Source organism: Peromyscus eremicus, unplaced genomic scaffold, assembly GCF_949786415.1.
Source record: "Peromyscus eremicus unplaced genomic scaffold, PerEre_H2_v1 PerEre#2#unplaced_2327, whole genome shotgun sequence".
NCBI lineage: Eukaryota > Metazoa > Chordata > Mammalia > Rodentia > Cricetidae > Peromyscus > Peromyscus eremicus.
Genome location: NW_026736562.1, coordinates 55,052 through 63,790, shown reverse-complemented (window position 1 = coordinate 63,790; position 8,739 = coordinate 55,052). Strand labels below are relative to the sequence as shown.

The 8,739-nt window shown below is 37.7% G+C and overlaps 1 long non-coding RNA gene across 1 annotated transcript; it reads left to right on the top strand.

Annotated features, from left to right (window-relative positions):
• The first annotated feature begins 273 nt into the window (after positions 1-273).
• Positions 274-2,493, top strand: LOC131902108 (uncharacterized). Its single transcript, XR_009377008.1, has 2 exons — positions 274-1,079; positions 1,998-2,493. It is a non-coding gene; the product is annotated as an uncharacterized LOC131902108 (long non-coding RNA).
• The last annotated feature ends 6,246 nt before the right edge of the window (positions 2,494-8,739 follow it).

The following is an 8,739-nucleotide window of genomic DNA, read 5'->3' as shown; positions in this document are numbered from 1 at the left end:
TGAATCTTTCTCTAGTTTGGGTATCAAGGTATTACTGGCATCATAAAAATTTTGGAGAAATCCTTTGTTTTACTATTTCATGAAATGATCTGAGTAGCAATGATATTCATTTTTCTTTGGTATTCAGTAAAATTCTTCAAATACTCCATCTGGTCCTGGTCAGTTTTTAGTTGAAAAGTATTTTGTTCCTTCTTCAATCTCAATAGTGCATATATATATATATATATATATATATATATATATATATATATATATATATATATATCATTCCTCCTGACTTAATTTCATTACATACAATGAATCTAGAAATACATCCATTTCTTTTAGATTTTAGAATTACATTCAAAGGAGATTTTTAAATATGTTTGTGATTTGAAGGATATCCTTCTTCTGGGAGTCAGCCTCTGTTTAAGCCTAGAGCAGGGTTCATGTGTCAATACAGGTGGTGCCTGGCAGGTGAAACATAGCCACCTGTGGGAATGGTCCTGAGCAGAATACATAGGTTGAATCAAAGCAGTGAGAGCCTCTCAACTGGTCATGGAGTTTGCCTAGTTCATCAGTGGGCCTAACATCTAGAAGGCAGGGTCCCTCACTTGGTGTAGGAAGTCATACTGCCTGGGATTCTGGAGGAAAATCCCTGGACCTTATGTTGTTGTAGGAGATCATGCAAGTCAGGCCCCAGGACAAAGTTCATGGGTATCTTATGTGGTCCTAAAGGGAAGTCAGAATCTTTCATCTGGTTCTGGAGTTTCTGGAACATCAGAGGTAGCCTAAGCCTAGAACTCAGAGTCCCTCCCTTTCTGAAGGAGTCCTAGTACTTAATTCTCATACTATTGTAACTTATTCTAAAATTGTGAATGTACGTAAAATATGCAATCAGCCATAGTTGCCATTTTTAGTTGAATGGATGGTTCAAATCTTTGGTGACATTGTTTTAATTTTCAGTTTAAAAACTCCTTATTTTACATAATCTCTTTCAGATTGATGCTATAAGAGCATGCTTTTGTGCATGTTTCACCAAAAAACGGAGCTCTTCTTCCCACTACAAGAAATAGAAGAGAAAACATAAAAAAGTGATGGTAAGAGTTATATTTTTTTAAATGTATTAGAAAGAATGTTTATCTAAAATATATACTCAGTTTTCCAGCTCAGGAGTATAAGTATTTCAGTGCAGCAAGGGGGATAAAAAGAGTTAACTGTCAATGGAATGATTATCTCATGAGTCAACAACTGGCTAAATCAAGATTGTCATCAATTGCATATATATATACATATATATATATACAGTTATTTAGATAGATTATATAGATATAGATAGTAAGATAGATAGATAGATAGATAGATAGATAGATAGATAGATAGATAGATAGATAGAATGTGTGTGTGTATGTTTTGGTCACATTTCAAAAGTTCAGGAATATTAGGAAATAAAGCTGAAGAGAGAAAGCTGGGAGCTAAAGAATATGAACAGTTTCAAATACTGGACATAGAGGAGGAAAATGGGGCAGTGTGTCTGGTGGTCAGGGAGAGAATAAATTCTTTAGAAAAGGAATAGTATGGTGTTGAAAATGTAAAAAGAACATAAATCGATTTCTAACACAAAGGTTTCATTCATAAGAAGAAAAGGTATTCCTAACCATCTTCCATGTTTTCCTCACTGTTGTTACATACTAGAGTTAGGACCCAATTTAGAGTTTAAGGCTCGGTTGAGTTTTACGATTAGGCTTCCTGTTATATAGTTAGAGTAGATTTAAGGTTAGAGTTAGGTGTTAGCATTAAGGTTCACAAATGTCATAGAGCATATCGATCTGTCGTGAAAGTGAAGTATTCAATGGAATGTTCATGATGGATGAAAGGTGAACTTTACAAAAACGTCTCTGTTGGCACACATGTTCTAGAAATGCATTTTATGAATGCTCTAACTAGCTCTTTTCACCATATAGTTTATAAAGCAGAAGAGAACACTGTGCATTTAAAATGAATTATTCTCATCCTAGAACTTGGACAAGCCTCGACAATTGCCTGACAACTTCTCCGACCATCCACAATAAGACAACTCAGGAGAAAATCTGTCTCTTCTCCAATAATTGCTTCAAAAAAAAGCATATTTTTATTTTATGTTTTAGAATAATATTACATAATCTTCAGTGTTATTTTCACCTATTTATTTTGTTTTATTATGTTATACTATATTACACTATTATATTATCTTCAGTTTTTATTTCCATATGTTTATCTTGTTTTACTAGATTATGTTATATTATGTTAATATGCTATGCTATCTTCAGTGTTTATTTTATATTTACCTTCCTTCCCTTGATGTAAATAGTTCATGTATATGTGTATATATGTATATATGTATATATGTTTATATGTATATATGTTTATGTGCTTTGTAATATATTTTTAGAAGATATCATTTTTGAATGTACAAAGTTATTGAATAATTAATAATTAATAATAATTAAATAATAATTTAATTACCCATTCAAAGTTGTTCGAGTCCATTTGATTACTATATTTCCCTTTAGCTCTTCTAGTTACTAATGCAGCTATACAGTATTTGATGATGGTCATTGATGGTTCATCCATACCTTCTTTATGTAAATGAGCACTGTTTTAGTTTTTTTAGTTTATCTATTGTTTATTCTTTTACCCATGAATGGATTTCTTCTTGGTATCTTGCAATTATAATGAGCAATGCAGAAGTGTGTTTTCTCAGAAGTACATGAGTATCTGAGGCCTGAAATGAAATTCTTTGGGGAATAAATATAGATGTGAAGTAAATATAAATATGTATAAAAAATCATATGGTAATTCCCCACTTAGGTTTGTGAGGAGGCGCCATACTGTATCCCCCAGCTCCTACATCACTCTCCATACCTATCAGCAATGCACAAAGGTTACAATTTCTCACACCCTTTCTGACACTTCTTCCTTTTATGTATAGTAGCTATCCTAATTGCTTTTGCAATGTCTTTTTTACTGCCATTCCAGTGATTCTGGGTAAAATAAAACCTACTGAAGCCTTTTCTGTTGACTGTTGAGTGTCCCATACAAGGCAATCAGCAAATATTGGTCCCTCTCTTGTTACTTTGTTTTTTGCTTTTTTTTCCATTAAATTTTTTGTTTATTTTACATACCAACCACAGTTCCCACACACACCCCTTCCTCTCTCATCCTATTCCCTCTCCAACCTCATTTCTATTCCCCAACCCACTCCTCAGAAAGGATGAAGCCTCCCATGGGAGTCAACAAAGCATGATATGCCAAGTTGAGACAGGGCCAAGCTCCTTCCCTGTCCATCAAGACTGAAGCACTGCTTTAGTTAAACTGCTGCATTGGAACACTTTTCTATGTCCTTATTTATAGTTTGAGATAAATATAAATGCAGGAATTTTCTGTTTCAAAAACAGTCTTATATGTGAAAAAATATATGTGATATGTCAATATTTGTTTTTAAGATACTTTAAGCCTCAGAACCAAGCCCTGATGGGAATTTATTTTGGACAATGTTTGCTCAGTAGAATTCATTCTTTCATTGGTGAAAAGGACAGGAGGAGAAAGAAAATTTACTATGAAATGTTGTCTGTTCCATGATACTATATTACTTCTTTAAGTCGTGTGACAAACACCATTTGAGAAACAAAGCATGGTTTTGGCACATCACTTTAGAGAGTTTAAGTCCATGTGAATGAAGAAGGCATGGTGTAGGAAATCAGTGGAAGGTGGCTGAACTGTGAGGCGGCAGATGTTCCGGTTATGGTTGACCTATAAGCTGAGCACTTCTGAAACTAAAGATTGAGGATAATCCCTCAAAGGGGTGGCTCTAGCGATCTACTGTACAGGGCATTCCTTAACTTTTAAAGATCCCACAACTTTTAAAAAAAATGCACCTCTATTTTTGGGGAAGGAATTTATTGGATGGCTCTCTGGAAGACACTTCACAAATAAATAAGAATATTCCATACATAAGGCTCATGAATTTCTCATAATGTAAACTGCATTTATTGCAACTTGGAATGTCCCCATATGATTCACAATTCAAACAATGTACAAAAGTCTGAAATCCAAAGGCTCTTCTGAGTCTCAAAGCTTTAATCCTTTGCAAAATCAGAATGAATATTGAGTCTTTAAACATACAAAGTCACAAATTAAAGACCAGCATTCTAAAAGGAAAGTGTAGGTAATGGTACACAAAAATCTTAAAAAGAGCGAGACCAAATACAAGTGAGAAAAATACCAAAGCTTGCAGCTCCAGCACAAGAAAGTGGGGAATATGATTACAAGAAATGAACTCCAAAGGACATAGAGAGGCCCTTTTCAGCCTTAACTCCTGCAGTACATCTGGCCTCTCTCAGGCTCATTCCACTTTTTAAATGTGAGCGTGCTTACATACATCCCACATTCCTTGCATCGCCAGCATCCTAGCGTGTCCATGGCACTTTAGACCTCACCCTCATGCATATTTGCCTTAGTTAGGGTTTCCATTGCTGTAAAGAGACACCATGACCACAGCAACTCTTAGAAGGACAACATTTAATTGATGGAGCTCCCTTACACTTTCAGAAGTTCACTCCATTATCATCATGATGGGGAGCATGGCAGCATGCAGACAGACATGGTGCTGGAGCAGTAGCTGAGCCTCCTATATCTTGCAGGCAGTGGGAAGTCAACTAAGACACTCAGTGGTGTCCTGAGCATGGGAAACCTCAAAGCCCACACTCACAGTGACACATTTGCTCAAAAAAGGTCATGTCCGCTCCAACTAAACCATACCTCCTAATAGTCACTCCCTATGAAACTATGGGGGTCAGTTACATTCAAACTACCACATTCCACTCCCCTGTACCCATAAACTTGTAAAAATATCATAATGCAAAATGAATACAGTCAACTTCAAAAGTCTCCATTGTCTATCACAATCTCAACAATGTTTTAAAGTCCAAAGTTCAAGGACTTTTCTGAAATTCATAAGTCTCTTAAATGTAATCCCCTATAAAATCAAAATAAAACAACCAGATCACATACTTCCAACATATAATAGCACAGGATGTACATTAACATTCCAAAATGTAGTGAAGGGAGCATAGTGAGGAAAACTGGATCAAAGCAAGACTGAAAATCAGCCAGACAAACTCCAAATGCTGCATTTCAATGTCTGATGTTAGAAAGTTCTTCAGATGCCCAACTTTGTTCAACTTTGTTGAGTGCAACACATTTCTCTCTCTCCTGAGCTGCTTCCATTCTCCATCAGCAGCTCTCCTCTGCAGGTATCCCATGACACTGGCATCTCTAACATTGGGTTCTCCAAGGAAATCCAGGCTTCAACTTCCCAGCTTCACACAATGGCCTCTCTCCTAGGCCTCCATTCAGGGACATCCTGACACATGCCATTTCTTCTATCCTTAACTCTAAAGCCAGAACCACATGGCCAAATTTGCCAAGATCTGCTGCTTACTGGAGCTGGAACATGACCCACTTGTTCAATTGAAATCTTTCCTGGCTTTCTGTCCTTCACTGCCTAAGCTTGGCTCTTCTGAAACTGGGTCTCTAGACCAGACTGGCTTAAAACTCAGAGATCAGCCACTTGCAAAGATCAAGATCACTTATTCTGCATATCTAGTATGTTATTACTCCACTCTACAAAATTTAAAAATTATTTCCTAGTGTCTTTGGATATCCCGTACCCACTGGCCACCACTCTTTTCATAATTTGTGACAGTCATTAAGCTAAATCATCGTATTTAATCCTTTAAAATTTATGGAATCCAGATGTCCACCTCATTTTCTTGGCAAGGCTATTTCCACTCAGAAAGAGACCCCAAGTCCTGTGCACTCCCCATACCTCCAGGTTCTGCCTGCCTCTGCAGTCGGTGCCCTTGGTGACTCTCCACTGTGCTCTGGTGACTTCTGTCCTGATAGTGAAGTCAAGGACCACCCTGTACACTGTTTATTGATAAGACAGTCAACACATGCCACTGTGGTGAGAATTCTCTGCGGGATGCAATTCTCTAGGTAGAAGGCTGCTTTCTGCGAAGATGGACAGCAAATATGAAAGAGAAGTGAGAGTATTTTCTTGGCTATCTGTGTAAACACCATGTTAACAACTGAGAAGGATATATTTTTCTCTGTTTTTTGAGTCTAAATTATCACACATTCTTGACATTCATAAACATATACATAAATATTCTTTAAGACAAAGACAAGCGTCTTTTCTTGAACCAGGCTATTTGGTTCTCTCCTTCTAAGATGACTTAAGGTTTCCAAAATGAATCAACAGAAATACAAAGTAATATTTAGCATACATGGCATAATAACCCTGAAATCTCATGCTGTGGGTCTTCCACTAGGTTAGGCTGAAACGCCAAGCAGGGGTTTTTTTAAGTGTATTTTTCTCCACTGCCACAGGGTGGCAGATTTGTCCTTAAAGACGGAGCTTCTTTACAACCATTCGCTAAATTTTTTTTCCTTTCCATGACTAATAGAAGCTAGAAGTCACTGGGAATGGTGTCTTCCTTTTCCTCTCTTTGGTTGGGTCCCCTGGTGACAATATTCTCTGGTTTCTTTCTGAGCAGCAGGCCTTCAGGTGAGGACGTGATGGCTTCCTGTGTGCTGAATCTGGACCTCCAGGAGACAGGAGAAATCAGCCTTGCCTCCCTTTCCTGGTAGGACTGATCATCCTCGGGGCCAGCCGGGGCATGTGGCTCCTGCCCTGTGACCTTGTGAATGCATGGTCTCTTTTGAATGACATCTCTATGAATGCTCAAACCACAGAGATCAATCTGACATCTGTCTTCTCTCTTCATGTTCCCTATTTATACTAATAATCCTTAAATTCCCAGCCTTTTACTTCCCAGATAAGAGACCAACATTTATCTACACCCCTACCCCCAGGTTCACTTTTTCACAGGACAATAGAGAAAGGTCTCATTCCCAGTGCTCATAATCACTGCAGCCAAGTACCCATTTGCCACCTGGTGGTCGCTTTCTTCTCTTTGATACTATTCAGAGTCACCATGAAAACAAACCTCTGAGCTGTCTGTGAGAAATGTTTTAAATTAGGTTAATTAAAGTGGAAAGACCCATCCTAAATGTAGGCAGCACCTCCCCATGAGCTAGGGTCCCGGGGTGACCTAAAAGAGAAGCAACTGAATGCATGCATTCCTGTCTCTCTGCTTCCAGTCTGCAGGTGTCATGTGACCAGTTAGCTTCTCTGATTTCTCTGCCAGGACAGACCATACTGCTTGCAGTGTAAGCTGGAATTAATCTGCACCCCCTTAATTTGCACTTGTAATGTATTTATCACATCAACCAGAACTATTGTGACTGTACAAGAGCTAACGGTCTTAACATTTTAGACAAATTCCATGATGTCCCCCAAGTGTAGAATAATGTTGTATCAAAATTCTATCTAGAATTATATTTGCATATTAGAAAACATAAATCTAGGATCTGCTTGGCTGAATGTGTCTTGACTTACTTTCTCCTCTATTTGGTGAACACGTATAAAGTATTTTAGCACCAGCATGTACATATTTTCTTTAAAATTAATTTACTGTATTTGAGGTCATTGAGTTTCCTACAAAGAACGGTTTGTACTGACTCCTAGGTCCAGGCAGAGGTCAATGTAATTCTGTGGTCATGGGTCAGGCTAGGTGCTTAAAAACCAGTTGAGACAGTTGAGACAGTCTTTACATCATAGCCGGTGGGGACACACACACACACACACACACACACACACACACACACACACACACACGAGACGGGCGGGGATGGGACACACACAGCCTGATACTGTTTGTTACATCATTACTAACTCCCACTGAGGCAAGCTTCGTGGTGACAAAAGTTTATTACATTCAAAAAATGAGTCTCTGTTTAATGTAGCTTAAAAACCATTCAGCAGTGTTATAAGAACGTTCAGTTCAGATGGAAATGCCTGTCATACTGAATCTTGTATAATTTAGATAATGTTATAAAATTCTGAGTAAAATATACATTAATTCAGTGAATTAATACTAGATATTAAATTAAAAATCTGATGTAAATTTATTCCATCTGTCTTCTGAGAAGTTCTTTATTAGATTTTCATAAAGATTAAAATTAATTAGGTTCATAATGAAAGGATATTATGTGCTTGTGCGCCCTTCCTCTCATTACAACTTTTCCAAAAACCTCTGTGCGCAGAGCTGAAGGTGCAGACTTATAAAAACCAAGATTAAAAAACAATGCAGTGACATCATATGTTTCCAGAGAGCTCTATCTTTGTGCCTATATTGAAGCACATGAACACATGTGTGTATGTATACATTTGTTTTTTCAAGGACTTGTATCCAATGCTCCTTTAAAAGTTTTTAAGTTTAAGATGTCATGGTCATTTTTCCAGATTAGCCTATGACCTAATTTGGTTTCCTGTTGCTGTGACGAAACACTGAGCAAACACAATTTTGGAAGAAAAGAGTTTATTTGGCTGCTTGCAGGTTACAGTGCATCGTCAAGGGAAGCCAGGACAGGAAATTGGAGGCAAAAACTGAAGCAGAAGCTGTGGAGGAAAGCTGCTGACAGGCTTACCCTCAGGCTCTAGGTCAGCTGGCTTCTTTATATATCCCAGGACCCAAGGCCTAGGGGTGTGGTATAGCCCTGTCAGGTTGGGCTTTCTTACACCAATTAGCAATTAAGAAGTGCCCTGTAGACATGGCCATAGGCTAATCTGGAGGTAATTCCTCCATTGTTATT